Genomic DNA, 21,468 nt, shown 5'->3' with positions numbered 1-21,468 from the left:
CACATGCCTTGCAGATGTGGAGTGAATCTTTTTTTTTTTTTTTTTTAAGATTTTATTTATTTATTTGACAGGCAGAGATCACAAGTAGGCAGAGAGGCAGGCAAGAGCAAGGAGGAAGCAGGCTCCCCGCTGAGAAGGGAGCCTGATGTGGGGCTCGATCCCAGGACCCTGGGATCATGACCTGAGCCGAAGGCAGAGGCTTTAACCCACTGAGCCACCCAGGCGCCCCTCTTTTTTTTTTTTTTTTTTTTAAGATTTATTTGTTTATTTTGGAGAGAGAGTAAGAGTGGAAGGGACAGAGGGAGTAAGAGAGAGAATCTCAAGCAGACTCCCTACTGAGCACAGAGCCTGATGTGGGACTCCATCTCATGACCCCAAGATCACAACCTGAGCCAAAACCAAGAGTTAGCTGCTTCACCGACTATATACCACCCAGGCATGCCAGAGCAAGTCTTTTCTTAAAGGATGATGTGATTGCCACATCTCTACATCTAGTACAGTTTACCTTGTGTGCTCCATGGATCCACTTCATAACATATTTGGGGAGCAGCTCCGCTCTGGTCAGCCCCTCTTCCTGAGGGCAGATTTAGAAGAGGCAAACTGTAGCCTCCACTGCTATGGTTGGTCTCATGGCCAAAACTGGTACTCATCGTCTTTCTCCTCCACTCTCTGTTCTGAAGTCTCTCACTCTGCTAACTTTAGTGGCTCACATGGTGGTGTTTCCTAAACTCTCATTCCTGAGGAGTCTGAACTCCTGGTGACCTTACCCATGTATAGCCTCCATTACTACATCATTACATTTGTCACAATTAGGCAAGAGCATACCAAGAGATATCTGGGGGCCACGAGAGTTCAATGCACATTCCTCCCTGCTCCCATCATGTAACACAGCCCTGCTTCCTCTCACTGATCAGTGTTAACTACCCCTGACAAGGTGGTGATTTTTCTTGCCTGCTACCTTCTGACCACAAAGAGCCCAAAGTGTCAAGGTGGTAGCTGTAGCTTCTGGGTCAATGAGATCTTTACTATCTCATGACAAGAACATACCCATTTTGAAGATCAAGACCTCTCACCTTAACAGAATTCAGCTGGTCACTCAAAATGATGCTGAGGCCACTCCTGCTTTCACTCCTTGGTTCCTGCACCCATGTATTCTTCCCTTTGGGGACATTGTGCTACATGAAGTTCTGAAATTCAGTGTTTATACATGTTTTGGAGAATGGTACCCCCATCCTTGCAGGGTGTTACTTCTGGGCTGGTGCTGCAGCTGTGCCTTCATCATGCCATGAACACTTTATTTAGCCAGCAGCTTCTGGATGTCACAGTATGTGACATGACTAGTGGATCTGTAAAATGAGTTCTCTGATTAGATACTATATTGTTTCGTGTCTGTAAATCAGGCATTCTGTTAAGTGGCTTGATCATGCTGACAGGAAAGGCAAACCCATACCCAGATTAAGTTTCTATTCCTTTGAGAAAAACCGCTGCCTCCTCCGGAATGAAAATGGTCCCAAGTAGTCCACTTGCTGCCAAGTGACCGGTTAGCCTCCTTAAGGAAGAGTGCCATACTGGTGGCTCAGTGTTGGTGTCTGTTGCTGGTGTGTTGATCACTCAAAGCGGGCAGTCACTAGATTGGCCTTCATAAGTGGAAGTCATGTTTTTGACCCTTGCAAAGCCTCCATCTCTTTCACTGTGGTCATGTCATCTGTTTGCCTGTCATGCCAGTGAATGTCAACTAGTCAAGTTACTTTGTCTGCTTGGTCATTTGGTTCCCAGACCATGTAGACACTTTCTGATGGGTATTAAAATACAGTATAACAATCTTCACACCTTGTTCGCACTCTCATATGTCTGTCTACATGTCTTTTTTCCAGACTTCCTCTTCTGTAATATTTGAATTTTTCTTCTTCCAGGACCCAGACCATTCCCCATTGATGAGAGCTCATATGTGTTTTGACTTTAGGCCACTTTCCCTTTCATATGAAGTAGATGACCAGATGCATCTCCTGAAGCTGTGCACATCGGGAAGTTTTGTCTTTCACAAATTGTCTCATCACAGGGCACTTGGGTAGCTCAGTCGGTTAAGCATCTGACTCTTGATTTCTGCTCAGGTCACGATCTCAGAGTCATGAGATGGACAGCCCCATGTCGGGCTCCATGCTGGGTGTGGGACCTGCTTAAGATTCTCTCTCCCTCTCTCTGCCCCTCTTGCCCCACCCTCTTGCTCTCTCTTAAAACAAACAAACAAAACCCAAATTGTCTCATCACTATTTTTCACAGCCATGCTAAATAAATTATATAATGCAGACAGCATCCACTTTTTTTTTTTTTAAGATTTTATTTATTTGACACACAGAGAGAGATCACAAGTAGGCAGAGAAGCAGGCAGAGAGAGAGGGGGAAGCAGGCTCCCTGCTGAGCAGAGAGCCTGACACGGGGCTCGATCCCAAGACCCTGAGATCATGACCTGAGCCGAAGGCAGAGGCCTAACCCACTGAGCCACCCAGGTGCCCCCAGCATCCACTTTCGATTTTTACCTAATACCAAATCAACCCATCTATAAACCAAGCTGTCGGGGGAGGGAGCGGTTCCTCCTTTTTCAGTTGATTGAGAGGGAGGTCCCTACGGTCACTGGTATGAGCTCAGAAGGGACATTCCTACATAGTGGATGCCATGGTAGGACACAGTAGATGCCATGAGGTTCTAGACCCACTCTTCATGGCCCTTGCAGTATCATTTCTTCGTGTTCATACTCAGTCTCAGATGTACCATTTCCATCTTATGATCGATTGCTCCTGAGCCCATCTTACTTTACGACTTATTCGCAACACATGATGGCCAATTCCAGACTTGTGGCTGCTTGCTGTCCCAAAGTCAAGCATTCCAGCTCTCTCAGAGCATTTTAGCATGTTAGGAGCTGTTTTACAAAAGGTGCATAACACTTTGCTGCAGACAGTATAACCTTGCTCCGTAATCCCAGGATCCAGAGTTGTGATTCTTCCCCTGGGACTTGTCATAAACTTCATACCATCTCCTTTTCTACCATTAACATCTCAAATACCATGGAGTGTGCTGAGATCATTTGTTCTAAAGAGGAGTTCTACTTGCTCTACAGCTAGGACTGTTGTCTCCAAAGCCCAAGAAGGCTTAACAGTTGGGGCGTCTGGCTGGCTCAATTGGTTAAGTGTCTGCCTTCAGTTCAAGTCATGATCCCAGAGTCCCAGAATCAAGCCCCACATCAGGCTCCCTGCTCAGCGGGTAGTCTACTTCTCCCTCTGACCCTCCCCTATCTCATGCTCTCTCCTCACTCAAATAAATAAAATCTAGAAGAAAAAAAAGAAAGCCTAATAGTCATTGTACTTCATTCATTGTAATAGTGGATACATGATACAGCAATTTGCCCTTTACTTTGAAGGGAATGCCCTGGCATTCACCTGATTAAGGGGTGTGCAGAACTTTACTAAGCTGGCAAGTACCTGAATTTTTGTAGAGTCTCTCTCCCTCCCTTTGGAGTACATGTGTCTTACCAATTCTCCAGCATACTAGTACCCTCTTACTTATTCATCTGCTAGATCATCATGATGTCGTCAATGTAATGAATCAGTAGGAAGTTCTGTAATATGTCCAGATGGTCCAGATGTCTTCAGGCTACATTATGACAGAAGGTGGGAAAGTTAACACAGCCCTGCAACAAAGTGTTTCTTATCTTTCCTGACCAAGAGAGAAGAATATACATTCACCAAGCCAGTGGCTGCATACTACATACTACATACAAGAGACCACATTATCTGTCCTCACAAAGAAACTACATCTGGCTGGGCAGCTGTGATCAGGGCTATTTCTTGGTTGAGCTAGCAATAGTCTCCAGGATCCATCTGGTTTCTGCAAGTACCAGACCAGTAAATTAAACAGAGATATGCTAGGGACCCACCAGGCTGGCATCTTTAAGAGTGGCACTAATTTCTGCCATCCCTCTCAAGGGTTACACCATTTTTTATTTACTATCTTGATGGGAGGGGGGCAGTTTCAGGGGGTTCCTGCTTGGCCTTCTACACATTGATAGCTCTTACCAACAGGTCCAATGTGTGGGTTACTCCAGTTACCACATATGCCAATCCCAATTATGTATTGGAGGACTAGGAAAATGAGTACCAGATGAGTTCCCAGACCAAGTGGACCCAGACCTTTGCTAAGACTCTTTTTGTCACCTGGCTCCTGTTTGTATATCCTCACTGTAACACAGAGCCTGTGATAAGTTTTGGGTCAGTGATATCAGTGCCAACTTGGACCCTGATCTCCAACAGTACTTGAAATGTCTGAATGTTTTCCTTTCCCCAGTGAACAGACACCCAAGTACATGGTCTAGATCCCATTGGGGAAGCACTGGGGAAATCATCATGTATTACAGGGCCCTTCTCCCTCAGATCCAATTACCTCATCAATGAGAGCCAGATTTGAAAACTGAAAAATATTTCAAGTTCAGAAACTGGGCAAGAGACTTTTGGGGTAACTTCCTTCAACCTCCCACTCATCCACTCTTGCTCTGTGTGGATTATGTATATTAAGCAGTGTATTTTGGCTGCTCAGCGATTTTTGCCCGCAAGACACTGTGTTCTATTAACTCCCATAACTGTGGACACTGTGACCCTCTAGCTTCTGATGGTGAAATGCTACCACCAGGGCCCTCTCATTCTCACTGCTATCAGTGAGCCAAATTCTGCAACCGATTCTCGTGCCATTGACTCTGGCCTACAGAGGAGAGCCACACTACATTTCATAGTGATGCTGGGGCCCCACTTATCAGATCATTTCTAACACCCTCAGTGAATGATGAATCCTTTGGGCCTTCCTGGGGAACATATTTCTTCTCCTAGCCTCATGTAACATTTAAGTTGTCATCACTTATATCCTTGAGTTAAGTTCTAATCCTAAATATTTATATCCTAAATCTTTGGACACAATTATTTCTCTTCATTCTTAATGACCTATCTAGAGAATCCTTGGAACCCATACACTTAATCACTGTCTCCTTAGGCTCCTCCAAGCAGATTCCAAGATGAGAGTAGATGAGCAAAAGATTTTGGGGGTGGGGTGAATAACTGTGAGGGAAAATGGAGAGGAAACCAGAGCTAGGGGGAGAAGGGGTAAATAGTGATGGAGAGAGAGGAAAAAGGAAGTTTCAACAGAAAGCGTCTTAGAGCACAGGGTAGTCTAAGAAAGTTTTCACTAGGCCAGTGGGGAGTCCTGAAGCCCCGTACCCTGTCAGAGGAGTTTCCTGTCTCCCTGCCTCACTCAGTCATTGGCTAGGAGCAGCCTGTGGGAAGTGGGGTGGATTCATAACACGGCAGCATGGCCCATGAATATTATGCTTGGAGATCTGAGAGGCACATTCTCATGGCTGCTGCAAACACCATCTGTGCTTTTAAAAAAACTTGGTGCTATTTATTCATTGATTCATGACACATCGAGGACACAAATATGAGTATGATGTAGTGCTCATACTCTAGCAATTGGCATCAGTTTGACTGGATTATGAATAATTTTCAGAAATTAGGAATAAGGCATAGACAGATTGCCAGAATCTCCGAGGCAGATTTTCAGGCTAAAGCTTCATTATTTTGTTTGAAACAATTAGAAATTCCTGAGTAGGTTCTAAGCTTAACCAGTAAATGAGGTTTGGATTCTTCCCCACTTGCCCAGGAAGCTACAACTGTACCTGAAAATTCTGTGGCTTTGGAAAAGATCTGAATTAGTGTGGGATTATGGCACAACGCTAATATATGGTGAAATTTGGTGTTGAATACATAAATGCTTATTACATTATTTTTTCTGTATTTTATTTATTTTATTTTTTAAAAGATTGTATTTATTTATTTGAGAGAGAGAGAGTGCATGAGCCTGAGCAGGAGGAAGGTACAGAGGGAGAGGAAGAAGCAAACTCCCTGCTGCTCTGAGCACAGAGCCCTCTGGGGGCTAGATCCCAGGACTCCAGGATCGTGACCTGAGCTGAAGGAAGACACTTAACAGACTGAGCCACTCAGGCACCCATTTTTTTCTGTATTTCAAAAATAGTTCCTAATAAAATTAATAATTTAAAAAATACCATTCAGTCATTAAAATTAATCACAGCTACACATATTAACATGGATATATTTCAAAAACAATGTTGAAGGAAAAAAGAAGAACTTGTAGTCGGGTATATATGTTATGAGGCCATTTCAGTATTTTTTTTTTATGTTACTTATTTATTTGAGAGAGAGAGAGCACAAACGGGAGAGGAAGAAGCAGGCTCCCTGCTAAGCAGGGAGCTGGATTCAGGGCCCGACAGGATCCCAGGACCACCACCTGAGCCAAAGGCAGACACCCAACCAACTTAGCCACCCTGGCGCCCCACCATTTCAATTTTTTTTAAATAAGCAAAGTGACATTCTATATTACTTACAGATATATACTTATGTGGTTAAAAATATATATATATATTTATATATATATATATATATATATATATATATATATATATATAAATTTTTTTAAATGCGAGGGCAGGACACACACCAAGATCCAGATAGTTTTCCTTGGAGGAGAGAAGGAGATGAATAGGATTGGGGAGGGATACAAAGAGGATTTCCAACTATTCACATTGGCTAAATCTGGGCATTGAGTGCATGGGTGTTTGTTATATTACACTTGGTATTTCTTGGTATACTTACGATAGTTCATATTTCGAAAGGAATTAAACATTGCATTCCAATTGGCCTTTTCTTTGGTTATAACAAAAGTAGCCATGGAAGAATATGCCACCGTTTGATTGGTGTGAAAAGGAAAGGAAAAGAAAGTCTTCTATAAATCCACACTTGCCATTTTTTCCCAAAATATCCTTTGCTGCACCCATTTTTCAAAACACTGGCTTGATGTCATTGATTAAAACTGCTCCCCTAGGGGTGCCTGTGTGGCTCAGTGGGTTAAGCCTCTGCCTTCAGCTCAGGTCATGATCCCAGGGTCCCTTCCTCTCTCTCTGCCTGCCTCTCTGCCTACTTGTGATCTCTGTCTGTCAAATAAATAAATAAATAATCTTAAAAAAGACAAAACAAAACAGAACTGCTCCCCCAGTGCTTATGTGCCCACTTATTTCTGTGGGTGCTAAACCTGCATTGCCTTGGTGGAGAAATGTACCGGTGTAGTCAATCACAGAAAGTTAAAGAATAATCATGGTTGTAGTTAATTCTCCTACAGGCAAATCCTAGATTCCGCCTCCCCCCCCACTGATTAAAATTCCAGGTGTTAAACAAATTTATGGAGAAAGAATATTAAGTGATAACTATTTACATCCCTTTATATTACCTGCTTTCTGATCTTTATTAATTCCCATATCTCTGATTTGCACAGTTGCCATCCCTTCGTAGGGATTTTGTTGTTGTCTTTTTATTCAACCTCAGTTAATATTTCTGTGTACCCACCTAGTGTTGTATAGTTTTCCAGCTTGGTGATATACTTTAGTTTATTTAGCCTTAATGCTATTGTTGAATTTTTGAGATTTTTCCAACTTCCCAGTATTATAAATATTGTTTCTATGACCATCTTTGTACGAACTACTTTTTTTTCTTTCTGGTCATTTCCTTGAGGTATAATCTGAAAGTGGAATTAGGCCAGAGGGTATGAATAGAGTATGAATACGACCCCAAGTTCATATTCCATTCTAATATCAATTCACTGTAAGCCCAGCAATCCTGGATTTACACATTTTAATACATCTTAAAACTTTAAGTAGGTATATAATGAGTGTTAAGAGTTAACTAATTAAAAATCCTTTCGGGGGGCACCTGGGTGGCTCAGTGGGTTAAAGCCTCTGCCTCCGGCTCAGGTCATGATCCCAGGGTCCTGGGATCGAGCCCCGCATCGGGCTCTCGGCTCAGTGGGGAGCCTGCTTCCTCCTCTCTCTCTCTCTCTGCCTGCCTCTGCCTACTTGTGATCTCTGTCTGTCAAATAATAAATAAATAAAAAAAAAATTAAAAAAAAAAAGAACACGGGATTTAAAAAAAAAATCCTTTCGGATGCTTTTTAATTTTTTTTTAGTCTAATCATTGTGGAAAAATAAAATCAAGCAAGTGAAAGTGCCTTCTAAACCACCACCCCTCATGGACTCCAAGTGCCAGTTTGGTTTCTATTCTTTCATGTTATTTTAAATGCATGGCAATAGTTTCATTCTTGAGACTTCAGGCAACATTTGTTAATTCTTTAGGGACCCACCCAACGAGTACATCCTATGTGTTTGGTACTTTTCCCCCTTGATTTTGCTGTTTTTTGATGATTTCCTTTCTCTTCAAATTTACAGCACTATTCTTTTCACCAGCTCTTTCCTCTCAAACTTACAATATAAGCCAATCTCCCAAAACCTTCATTTCCTGCCCTTGGACCTTTCAGCTACGGCTTATTTTTAAGCTTCACAATCTGTGACTCTAATCCTTAGCAGTATCTCAAAACACTATTCTTCTTTTTTTTTTTTAAGATTTTATTTATTTATTTGACAGAGAGAGGCAGCGAGAGAAGGAACACAAGCAGGAGGAGTAGGAGAGGGAGAAGCTGTCAGGACTCCTGCTGAGCAGGGAGCCTGATGCCTAATGCCCTGCTTGATCCTAGGACTCTCGGGATCATGACCTGAGCCAAAGGCAGTCGCTTAACAACTGAGCCGCCCAGGCACCCCTCAAAACACTATCTTGACCTCACCCCAGATTATTTATATTAAGATCTTAGAGGGTGGGACCCAAGAATCTACATTTTCAAAATGCCCCAGGTGATTCTAAAATAGATGCAGTGTTGAAAACTACTGTGTGGCTCTGGTTTCTGGAATGATTGCTCTATACTTGCATGTTTTTACTTTTTTACTGATTACATTCTCCTGAATTCTCTATAAACTCACCTCTGAGTCTTCTGCTTTCCTGAAACTAGTATCCTTTTGATCAAATTCAACACCATTCAGTCATGAAAATAGGTGTTAGGTCTAGAAATTGGCTCTCTGCCCCTGGTGTAATTTTCCTGTTACTTTAGAAATTTCATATTTGTTTATTTCAAAGTTTCATGTTTGTTAATATATGTTATCTTTTGCTGCACTGAAAATTGCCCTAAAGTTCACTGGCTTGCAGCCACAAAAATCATGTCTTTGTTCTGATTCTGCAGTGTGGGAAAGGCTGGGTAGGGACTATTGGTCTCTGCTCCATGTGATGTTGGCTGGAGAGCTTAACTGGGGTTTGAGAATCCAAGGAGTTTGAGTCACATGTCTGGTGCCTCAGCTGCCTCTTGTTCTCTAACAGAGAGGTTGTACTTGTTTCATACAGTGGCTCGGGACCCTCAAGTGAACAAAAGCTGAAGTTTGCCAGATTTTGTAAAGCCCAGGCCTGGGAGCAGGTCACATTTTGTTGGTCAGATCAAGCCACCGGCCAGCCAGATTTGAAGACAGAGGAAATTGATTCTACTCTGGATGGAAAGGAGTAGCATGTGTGGAGCTGTGGGAGGTTTCAAGCAGGGGAAATATGCCAGTCATGGGGTAGACAAATAATCTCACTTGGAATCATTGAGGGAACAAAGGAATAAATGAAAGAATAAAATAATAAAAAGCATAGGACAGAATATTTTAAAATTTATGGATAGCATATAAATAATTAAGTCTTTCATATAAAGGAATATATTCAATAGTAGAGACTGATTACATTCAGTTTTGCATCAGAAGAGAGGTTGAGGAAAGTGATGGATATTCTACATCAAGACAGATTGTGTCAGGCCAGGCCAGAGTACATTAGGCAAGAATGAGAGACACAGAAGGGACCCAGGCCAACAGGAGACAAGATTCTGGGCATAAGCATTAAGCATGGTGCTCAGCCTAGCCAGTCTGGAGTGGAGTGTAGGTCAGTAGGGGTCGGCCTGGTGCTGGGCTGGTCATGTTCTGTTTTCTATTTCCTTACCGGGTCATCTGTTCTCCCTACCCTAATCTGCAGAAGAAGCAGCTCTTAGTTTTGAGGAAGGATAATTGGAAGGCAGGCAGGCAGGGACAAGCCTACCACCCGCTGTCCTAAGAGGAAACCATCTTTAAAAGGATTTTACATCACCCTTGAAGGGGCCCTCTACCCTTTCCCATGTGATAGATAGGTAACAAAAACCCAATTAGATGACAGGCACAGAGAGGGTTAATCAGATTAAAACAGCCCTCCAACTGCCCATAAAAAGCCCTAGAATTAGAAATTTCAGGTCCTCTCCCTCCTCAGGAGCTTTGTACTATCCCTTTGCTGTCGCTCAATAAACCTTGCTTTGCTGCCTGCCACTCTGTCTGGTCTACCTCTTCATTTTCCAAAGTGGTGTGACCAAGAACCATGGGCACTGATGGAGAAAAAAAAATCCTGTAACAATATGAGTTGATATTAATCATTTTTGCCAGGATTACTGAAAATATAGTGTGGTAGCCAGCATCCAAGATGGCTCCCAAGGACCTGCACTTCCTGGTATCACACCCTTGTCTAGTAGTATCCCACATTGTATGAGGATTGGTCTGTGTGACCCATAGAATATGGTAAAAATAATGGTATGCCACTTCCAAGATTAGGTTCTTAAAGACCGGGGGTTCCATCTTGAACACTCTCTCCCCTTCCCTATCTCTCTATTTCTGGCCACTCACTCTTGAGGGGGAGTGTGTCATCACATTGTGAGCAGCCCTGTGGAGAGACTCACGTGGCAGGGAACTAAAGCCCAGGCCAACAACCTTAAGAGTGAACTTAGAAAACCTATTGTCCAACCTAGTTGAGCTGTTAGCAGATAACTGCTAACAGCTCAACTACAGCCTCTTGAGACTCTGAGGCACTTGCATCCACCTAAGTCACCCCAAAATTCCTGACCTTTAGAAACTGAGAGGTTTCTAAACCTCAGGGGGTATATGTATGTATGGATGGATGTATGCATTGAGAATGAGCAATTGTACAGGTACTTTCACAAAAGTGGAGGCTATGGGACTAGGAGGGAGAGGGAGAAAGAATCTTAAGCAGGCACCACACTCAGTGCTTAGAGCGGAGCTTGATCTGATGACCCTGAGATCATAATCTGAGCCAAAATCAAGAGGCAGATGCTTGAGGATCTGAGCCAACCAGGCATCCCAATGGGTATGGTTTTAAATTGCTAGGTTTGGGTTTTACGGCAATGAATGCTTAATACATGTGGTCTCTGTCAGGACTATTTGGAGAGCTTATTTAACATGCAATTCCTAGGTCACATCTGAATGAAAAATTCTTTTGGACTAGGGGCCAGCATTGCATGTTTTTCATGAACTTCTGAGGCAATTCTTATGTACTCTTAAATTTGAGAACTACTGCCTTATGCATTTAATTGATTAGTATTCCTTCCTCCAAATGAATTTGCATTTTAACCTAATTTCTAAGACTTTGAGCAATAGGTATTATTCAAGGTTTAAACACTAAGCCTAGAGATTCTCGGTGTTTTTTAGTTCAAGGCACTATTTCACAAATATTATGACCTTTAGTGGTATGTCTGAAGCAGTTAAAACACTGAATGAACACTAAGCAAGCCAGCATTGATTATAACCAGTCACTGCTGTTGTATAGCCTTGTCCGTGAAAGTATCCACACTAACTCTGTCACTCTGCTGGTCACCCTTCAGCCTTGAGCTGCTGTTTGAGCAGCACAATTTGTTGCTCTGATTGTGCTCACTCATAAACTCAAGAGGCTAAATTTTTCCATAGTCCAGCAAAAACCTGCCAAGTTTTGTGCTAGGTGTGTGTTAGACCTCCCCATTATTTTTGCATTATCTTATGCCCTATCATATGTTCAACTCAACTCAATGTCCCACCGGTGAAAGATTCAAACTGGCTCAGAACCATCGTCCAAACTCTTGATAATACTCAGCAATAGAGAGACGGTTGTTCTGTTAGTTAGGGTTCTACCATGAAAAAGACTGAACATTCAAACTGTGATAATTCAAGGAAAGGTTAATGAGTAGAGCAGAAGCAAAGTGGGCAGGGTGTAGGGAATCCACAAGGCATAGCACTCAGATGCTGGTAGCAGAGCCATTCCAAGAACAAGAGGGCAAGGGGAAGGATTGATGGCTAGAACTGGAGACACAGAGAGGGCTGTGTGGGGAGAACTACCTTACAGGAGCTGAGATCTTTGGTGGAGGGAGGAATCCAGCCCCTCGCCACCTCTATATGGAGGAAACAGGAGAATATTCTCTAACCACATTTCCCTTCATCTTATCTTTACCAGTGCTCTCCAGGGGCCAGTATTCACTTTGATGAACACTGCTCTAGATACATTTTTCTTCCTTATTACTGTTTTGAAAATGCGGTATACTGAACTGAGCATGCTATCTCTCATGTAAATAACCATTTAAAAAAATCCTGTTGTAAGATATAATTTCAGCTTTATTAAAACAAAGTCCTTCAACACACTGATAACTGAGATAAATCTTTACTTTGGGGGGCATGGTACCAGGGACCTCTGTCTGTAGCCAGCCTCTATTCTGATATTGGCGGGGGGAACCACACATGATGTAATAGGCACTAATATTTTTTGAGCGCCCAGATTTCTTAGGAAAATTTCCTGAATAAAAATAACATTCTTTTTTTAAAAAGCACACTTTATAGTTGATAGAAATAATAGGGATGTGGGGATTAATTTTAAAAATGCTGAATCAAGTGTTTGTATCATAATGCCAGGAAATTCTCTCTCCCTTTGTTTTAACCCTCAATAAAGTTGCAAGATTTTATCACTTAACTTCCCACTGATTTAAGCTCAATTTGTTTAGGTTTCATATAGGCCTGTCTTTGTGGTTAGATTTAACATAAATACTGAACCAAGAGCCCTGAATGATAGACTATAGCTCTCAGCTTCCTGAAAACTACGTTCCTTTGTTTACATGTGTTTCCTTTTTTCTTTCTCCTTCCTTGCCTTGTATATCTTAAAATGATCAGAAAAGTCTAGTTTGAGGTATTAAGTTAATAGCACAAAATGGAATCTTAAAAGTTCAAAATTGTTTAGTTTTAAACGTTTTTTAAGGAATAATGGGTTTTCATTTCCCAATTTGTTATGGTAGAGAATTGAGCTTAAACCGGTAATACACCTAATAATCACAAGCCCATTTCATAATAACAAGAACTCAATTCTTAGCAGAAAGGGTATGTTTTAATACTTTAATCTTGTCGATTCCTCCTTTCCCACTTAGAAACTACACTGAAGTTGCTTGGTATGAGATTATAGAAAATATATGTATTGTTGTCTACCCCTGGTTCCTGGCACAAGGCTTTTAAAAACTCCTGTAATTTCCTAATCGGTAAGAGTGCTATGAGCCTGTCTTGTTCTAATATTTGTCTTTCTCCCTGTCTGTGACAGAGAGCTTGAAAATTCTTAAAACTCCTAAGTGGTAAGAACACTAGGAGCATCTTTTGTTCTATTGAGGTGACTCTAGGTGGGCTCCTGGATGGGGACTGGTCACCAGAAAGACCAAGCCCTAATCAGAAGCTTGGAATTTTAAGCCCCACCCCTCATCCTCCACCCCAGGAAGGGGGGCTGAAAATGGAGCTGATAATTGAACATGCCTACATGATGAAGCCTCCATAAAACCTGATAGTACAAGGTTCAGAAAGCTTCCAAGCGGGTGAATATATCCACCAGAAGCCTGATGCACCTAAACTCCATGGGGACAAAAACTCTGGCACTTAGGACCTTCTCAGACATCTCCCTATGTTTCTCTTTGGCTATTATCCATAGCCTTTATCCTATCCTTTACTAAACTGGTAAGCAGAGGCACCTGGGAGGCTCAGTCGGTTAAGCATCTGCCCTTGACATAGGGCATGAACCCAGGGTCCTGGAATCAACCCCCTCATTGGGGCTCCCTGCTCAGCAGGGAGCCTGCTTCTCCCTCTCCCTCTGCCTGATGCTCTGCCTACTTGTGATCTCCCTCTCTCTCTCTCTTTCTCTGTCAAATAAAATCTTAAAAAATATAAAAAAATAAACTGGTAAACATAAGTGTTTCTCTGGGTTCTGTGAGCCATTCTAGCAATGGAACCCGAGAAAGGAATCATGGGAACCCCCTGTTTGTAGCCAAATTGGATGGAAGTTGAGGGTAGCCTGGGGGCCTATTACTTTGGATTAACACTTGAAGTGGGGTCAGAGTAGTCTTTGGGACTGAACCCTTAACCTGTGGGATTGGCATTATTTCCAGGTTGGTAGTGTTAGAATTGAGTTTAATTATAGGATGCTCAGCTGAGTGTCCCAAGAATTGTTTGGCATGGGGAAAACCCCACAATGCATATTTGTTGGTTGTGTCAGAAATGTCAGAAGTGAAGCTTCTGAGTAGTAAAGGAGATACACAGGAGAGAAAGCTAGGAGGGAAAACTGAGGTTTTTCCAAAAACTCTTGCCAGGAATCTTTTATTGGCAACGTAGAAAAAGGTGTCAAATTAAAGGTGAAAAATGAAGGGCGCCTGGGTGGCTCAGTGGGTTAAGCATCTGCCTTCAGCTCAAGTCATGATCCCAGGGTCCTGGGATCCAACCCCGTGTCAGGGTCCCTGCTCAGCAGGGCATCTGCTTCTCCCTCTCCCTCTCCCCCTCTTCCCCCTTATGCTCTCAACTCTCTCTCTGTCTTAAATAAATAAATAAAATCTTCCCCCAAAAAAGATTAAAAATGAGAGAAAATTTAAAGGAGTACTTTCTCATCTTCCATCAAAAAAGGACACTCACAGAGATCCATGGAAAAGATGATTCTAGGTACTCTATGGCCCAGGCGGGGGTGGGGGGTGTAGTCTGATGGCATCACTTAAATAGCTTTGAGAATATACCAATATGGTTTTTGGAGTGGTATGTTGTTGGGGTCCAGAGCCAATGGCCTAGAAAGAATCTCGAGACATCTTTAGTGCAAAAAGGTGGTTTTATTAAAGCACAGGACAGGACCTCGAAAGAGCTGCTACACTGGGGGTTTGAGGAATGGCTGATTATATAGTTGGGAGTAAGGTGGGGGCTTGGAGGTAAGGAAAAAGGGAGGTGTCCCAAAGGATTTTCGTATGCTGAAGAAGACTCTCAGGAAGCTAGAGGCCTTGCTATTGTCAAACTAAGGTGGTTTTTCTCTCTAGCAAGGCATTAACAGTAAGACAACTGGGAGTTTCCTGGAGGAACATTATACTCTGCCTGGCTGAAGTCCTTATCAATGGGCTGCAGGTTATGAGGATGTTTAATTTTATCCACATTTCCTTCTGCCTTTGTTTCCCATAGAAATACCACTGGATTGAGTCAGGATTTCTAGAACTTCAGTGGAGAAGCTGAAGGGTTCAAGAGATTGCTTACCCAAGATTGAGCAGAATAGAATTAATTATATAGGACTGACTGAACTGAGGAAGGATGATGGGTTTTGTTTGTAATATCGTGGATGCTACTCTGTTTTTTGGATATAAGGAACCCTTTTCTCTTTCACTATCTGTAACTCATAACAAATTCATAAATAATGCTTTTATAAACAAATGAAACATTTGTGTCTTTCCCCCCCTTGCCTGAGCCTTCCAGAATTTGGAGATTCTGATGAGTGTTCTTATTTTCATGGCAACATAATTTTTTGCGTAGGTTAAGTAAGAATCTTTCCCCTTTGTTAACAGTACATAATTGGAAATATTGGTTATATATCCAAGGCTTTGACGGGAATGTCATATTTGAGAATGATAGTTACAGAATCAGAAATGACCCAGTAGTTAAAGGAGCTAAGATTAGTTTTATGAACTAATGCCTACAAAGATCTCTTGGGAAAACCCAGCCTGGTACCAGGCTTAAAGAGTTTCTAGCCTTACATGTGAGTAAGAAGGTCACATCTTAGCAGGCCCAGGAAACGGATGATATTTTGGGGATCTTGAAAAGAGAATGATTCATCCAAATCTAAAGGTATTGCAGGTAAAATCTAGGGTTGAGTTCTCGGCTTGGCCTCCCAGTCTTGTGAGATATTTAAAAGTTCAATCTGAGATTCTTTATGAAAACTTCCTATGATATAATGAACCTTTTTATTTACCTCCAGTTAATAGCATCACTATGAAAAAAATACGTCTAAAACATGTTACCTACCTGTAAATTGAACTAGATCATCTTTCATTCATTGCCAAGTTTTACCAAAGTTTTAATTCTTCCACTTTTCTTCAGTGTCTGGCCACAATCCTCCACACTAATGTTTCCAATTTTTCTCCCTCCTTTCTTGACTTAGTGTTGAGAATTGAAATCTGACTACTCAGGGGGCTCCTGGCTGGCTCAGTCAGTAGCGTATGTGAGTCTGGATCTTGGGACTATGAGTTCAAGGCCCACGTTGGGCCTAGAGCTTACTTAAAAAATAAAAATAAATTAAGAATAAACTAAAAAAAAGGGTGGGGCACCTTGGTGGCTCAGTTAAGTGTCTCACCTTGGTGTCGGCTCAGGTCATGATCTCAGGGTTCTTGGATTGAGCCCCACGTTGGACTTTGCAGTAGGCAGAGAGGCCTCTTCAGATCAGCTCCCTCTACCCCTCCCCCTACTCGCATGCGGGTGGTGGTGGGTGCGCGCTCTCTCTCTCTTTCTCTCAAATAAATAAATATATCTTTAAAAAAATAATGGTAATGAACTAAAAAGAAAGATCTGATTGTTCAGGTCCTTATTAGAACTCTTATAGCTGGCCTTTTTTCTTTAAAATCTGAAGAAGCATTGAGAATTAAAGCCCTGCTGTTTCATGTGTACCTGGAAGAACTTATCACAGTGGTCTGTGCACGGGCTGGTTTTCTCTTTGGACAAGCCACTGTCTGGGCTACTGGGAAGCCTGGCAAAAATGCTCCAGTCAGGGTCACCTGGGTGGCTCAGTGGGTTAAAGCCTCTGCCTTTGGCTCAGGTCATGATCCCAGGGTACTGGGATTGAGCCCTGCATCTGGCTTCCTGCTTGGTGGGGAGCCTGCTTCCTCCTCTCTCTCTACCTGCCTACTTATGATCCCTGTCTGTCAAATAAATAAATAAAAATCTTAAAAAAAAAAAATGCTCCTGTCATGCATGCCCTAATATGGAAAGTAACCCCGACTTGGGCACTGCTCAAATCATCTACTTCTTAGCTTCAGCGAACACTGCTATGTAACTGAAAGATTTTCATCTACCAAACAGTCTGTAATACAATTTTTTAAAAGATTTTATTTATTTATTTATTTATTTATTCATTCATTCATTTATTTACTTGACAGAGAGATAAGAGAGGAGAGAGCACAAGTAAGCAGAGCAACAGGCAGAAGGAGAGGGAGAAGCAGGCTCCCCACTGAGCAGAGAGCCTGATGTGGGGCTTGATCCTAGCACCCTGGGATCATGACCTGAGCTGAAGGCAGACGCTTAACCGACTGAGCCACGCAGGCACCCCGTAATGCAATTTTTATATTAATGTTTATTTTTCATTTTAGGCATCCTTCTTTTAAGATGACTGACCACCTCTTAATAGATGGTTCGACTGATATTGCAGAAACCACATCAACAAGAGATGATTTCTTAGGCACTGCTTCACCCAGTAAGATTTATGATCCCTTTGAGTGGTTCGGTTGCAAATGATATGATTGTCCTGAACAAGACAGGGGACTGACAACATTTAGTGTTACCTAAACCCAGTGTTAAAAAGAAAACCCACAGGCACAAGATGGAGTCTCTTATGCTAGTCCAAGTCATCACATGGGCTTAATACCTAACCTAATTGCAGTTTCAACCACCCGCAGAAATGTAGTCTTAACCGGTCAGTCAGGAATTTTCTGGTCAGTACCAGTGAGGTAATCTGTCACATGTGTCCTCCCCATCCCCCAAAGGAAGATGAGGCAATCTGCCAGGTAAAACCCCCTGCTCTTCCACCCTCCCCCTCCAAGGGAAAGTGGCTCTGCCTGAAACAATTCCTTGCCTGAAACAATTCCTAATAAGTTCCTTGCCCTGCCTCCTTCCTATAAACACTTTTCATTTTTAGACAACTCCTAGGAGCTCCCCCCTCCTTCCTGGGTGGAATGCTGCCCAATTATTGAACGGATTAATAAAGCAAATGAGATCTTCAGATTTACTCTAGTTGAATTTTTGTTCTTTAACACTAGTGATTCTGGAAAACAGATTAAAGTTAAGAAATCCCTGTACCTTTGGTATTGTACAAATTTGCTTATTGCAAAGAACCAACCTTCCACACATAACTTACTCACTGATGCCCCTAACAAGGCCCACACAGACCCATTGAATTTCCTTACTGTCTCATAAATGACTAGCTAAACTGCTTATCCCATGGAATTAGAAAGAAAGTTCTTGTTAATTGAATTTAGGTTGTGTTTCCCTTTTCCCCCCGGGCTCCTAAACTTTCACCCACCCTCAGTCTGAGCCAGCAAAACCCTGCTTTAAGGATCCAGCTGAAGGGGCACCTGGGTGTCTGAGTTGGTCTGCCTTTAGCTCAGGTCATGATCTCAGGTCATGATCTCAGGATTCTGCTCAATGGGGAGTCTGCTTCTCCCTCTGTCCTGCCCCCCTACTCATGCTCTCTCTTTCTCTTTCTCTCTCCTCTCTGTCTCTCTCTCTCTCTCTCTCTCAGATAAATAAATAAAGTTTAAAAAAATAAAAAAGGACCCAGCTGAAAATAGGCTGACCTCAGCATAAGACATTCTGTGATTTACTGTCCAATCATACCAGCTCACCCTTTCATCCCATTCTTGTTTACTCTTCCCTAGAAAAGAAAAATCCTTTCTAACCTTTGAGACACTTGCATACTGTCGGAAAGTTCTCCCTATTTCAATGGCCCCTTCCATCCTTCCCACCCTGCATTAATCTTTTTGAATAAAGTCTTTCCTTACCTAAGAATTTTTTTTTTTATTTGACACCACAAACTGTTTTATTCACTTGAAAAGAATGGCTTAGCTGGAAACAGGTATCACTATAGTGAAAATTTCTAAGTATGCAAGAGTGAAAAGTTTCAAAGATCTGCTTATCGTAGTGATGAAGGATAGTTGGAAGAGAGATAGGCAGGGACAAGGGCCCCTGCCCTAAAAGGACTCCACTCCTAAAATGATTATACACCCTCTACCCCTTCCCATGTGATAGGTAGATGATAAAAACCTGATGGGGTGACAGGCACAGGCAGGGTTCATCAGATTAAAACAGCCCTCCAACAAGCCCACAAACCCCCTAGACTTAGGAATTCTGGTAGCAAATCTCTTGGGTCCCTCACACTTTGGGAGCTTTGTACTCTTGGTAAACCTTGCTTTGCTGCCCACCACTCTTCGTCTGGTCTACCTCCTCATTCTTTGAAATAGCATGACCAAGAACTTTGGGCACCGAAGGAAAAGAAATCCTGAAACACAGTAACTGGGAGACTCAGAAAGGAAAAGGAGTGTGAGTGTTGGCTTTGCTTGGGGGGTCTGGAGTTTTTATTGAGGAAGATGGTCTGGGATGTACTAGTCCTCTCAGGCATCTAGGAACTGGTTGAGCAAGGATAAGTCCTCAGGTGTCCTCTATAAGTCACTTACGCCATGGAACCAGGGGTCTTGATGTCAAGGTGTTTGGAGTCCATGGTCTTAGAAAAGGTTCATGATGACCTCACCTAGGCACTCCACAGATGTTATCTGTTGTGTTGGAAGTCTCCAAAGAAATAATTAACTCCTTGACCTTTATAAGGAGGACATAAATTAAGGCGTGTGTTAAGAAAGGGGTGCAAGTCCCAGCAAGAATAGAAGCAGGAAAAGGAACGAAGGAAAAAAAACAGCTTTTTTTCATGGGGTTTCTTCAGTTTCTCAGTCTCAGTATTGCGCTAATGCAATGGTGAAGCAGCAGGGTGGTCTGCCCTGGGTGCAGGCAGTAACGGTGCATTGTTGGAAAGGATAAAAAAACTACAATAAAAACCTACCATGCACTGGCAATTCTAAACAGTGTCAGTGATAAAACACTTCTCCCCCAACATTTTGTTTAGTTGTAAACAATTGCTGGATATAGATGAATAATATGTAGTTAAGCTTCAAATTAGCACTTTTTATTACCTATTTTAATTTTTATTTTTTAATTAATTAATTTATTTTTATTTTTAATTTATTTTTTAAAAGATTTTTATTTAGGTGGCTCAGTGGTTTAAGCACATCTGCCTTCAGCTTCTCCCTCTTAAAAATAAATAAATAAAGATTTTTGTTTATTTGAGAGAGACAGAGGAGGGGAGGGGCAGAGAGAGGAGGGGAGGGGCAGAGGTAGAAGGTGAGGGACAGGCACAGGCAGACACTACCAATCTCCCCCCAACCAGGCTGAGCAAGGACAGGCTCCATCCCAGGACCCTGAGGTCATGACCTGAGCAGAAGGCAGACACTTAACTGACTGAGCCACCCAGTCGCCCCTTTTTGCTGCCACTTTTTTTTTTTTTTTTAAGATTTTATTTATTTACTTGAGGAGGAAGAGGGCACAAGAGGAGGGAGAGGGGGAAAACAGGGCTCCTCACTGAGCTATGAGCCCAACCTGGGGCTTGGTCCCAGGACCCTGGGACCATGACCTGAGCCAAAAGGCAGACGCTTAACTGACTGAGCCACCCAGACACCCCTTTACTACCTATTTTAAAATAAACATTGTAGTTACAGAATTTCCAGTTACACTGGCCCCTGGTATTCCTAATGGTTTGGAATCATTGAACTAGGTTGGGAGGGTTGGAGATGAGGGAAAAATAGCTTGTGTCAGAAGCCCCTGGGAGGTATTAATATTCTTGCATCTAAACAGATTTGAAATGGATGTTGGCGTAGTCAGTATAAAGACAAAGAAAGAGAAAATAACTTCAATTCCGCTATTCTATGTGACCACTTGGAATCATTATTTGGGTTTAAAATTTAAAACAGCAAGACAGAGTTCAAACTGCAAGGTGAAATATTTTTCTTTGGTAATTTTACATTTTCTAATAATGAAACAGTTTTAGTCTTGTGGACAGAAATCAGATACGGGCCAGTCCTGGTTTTATAAAGACTAGATCTCATAAATGGTTTATGGCAAACATGGAAATGCATGACTTGGAGCAGACTGGAACTCTTGAGCAAAATGCTAATAAGTTTTAGTTCATACATAAAACATCTCAGTTAAGTTGAATAATATCTTTATTTTAGTTGGCATTTTTATTTAATTGCAATTAAACTCTAACATTATTGTTCAATAACATACACAATATACAGGTATAATTTTTTAACCTTACAAATTAAATTAATGTAATTCATAGAATTAATCCATTACATTTTTTCATTTTAATGCAATCTTTGTTTGTTTCTTTTTTTTTTTTAAATCTTACTGGCATGTTTTGTATACCCAAAGTTTAATAAAATAAAAATTCACTATTTTTCTGGCCATTATTATTATCAGTTTGATGACATGATTATTACTGAAAATAATTTAGTCATGTAGAGATTTAGGGTTTGAAAACATTCAGCTTCAGATGTCGAATGAAATAGGTAGACCATTGATCATTG

This window comes from Enhydra lutris, unplaced genomic scaffold (genome assembly GCF_002288905.1).
Source record: "Enhydra lutris kenyoni isolate GAN:26980312 unplaced genomic scaffold, ASM228890v2 scaffoldscaffold19, whole genome shotgun sequence".
NCBI classification, from domain to species: domain Eukaryota; kingdom Metazoa; phylum Chordata; class Mammalia; order Carnivora; family Mustelidae; genus Enhydra; species Enhydra lutris.
This window is presented reverse-complemented; position numbering follows the sequence as displayed.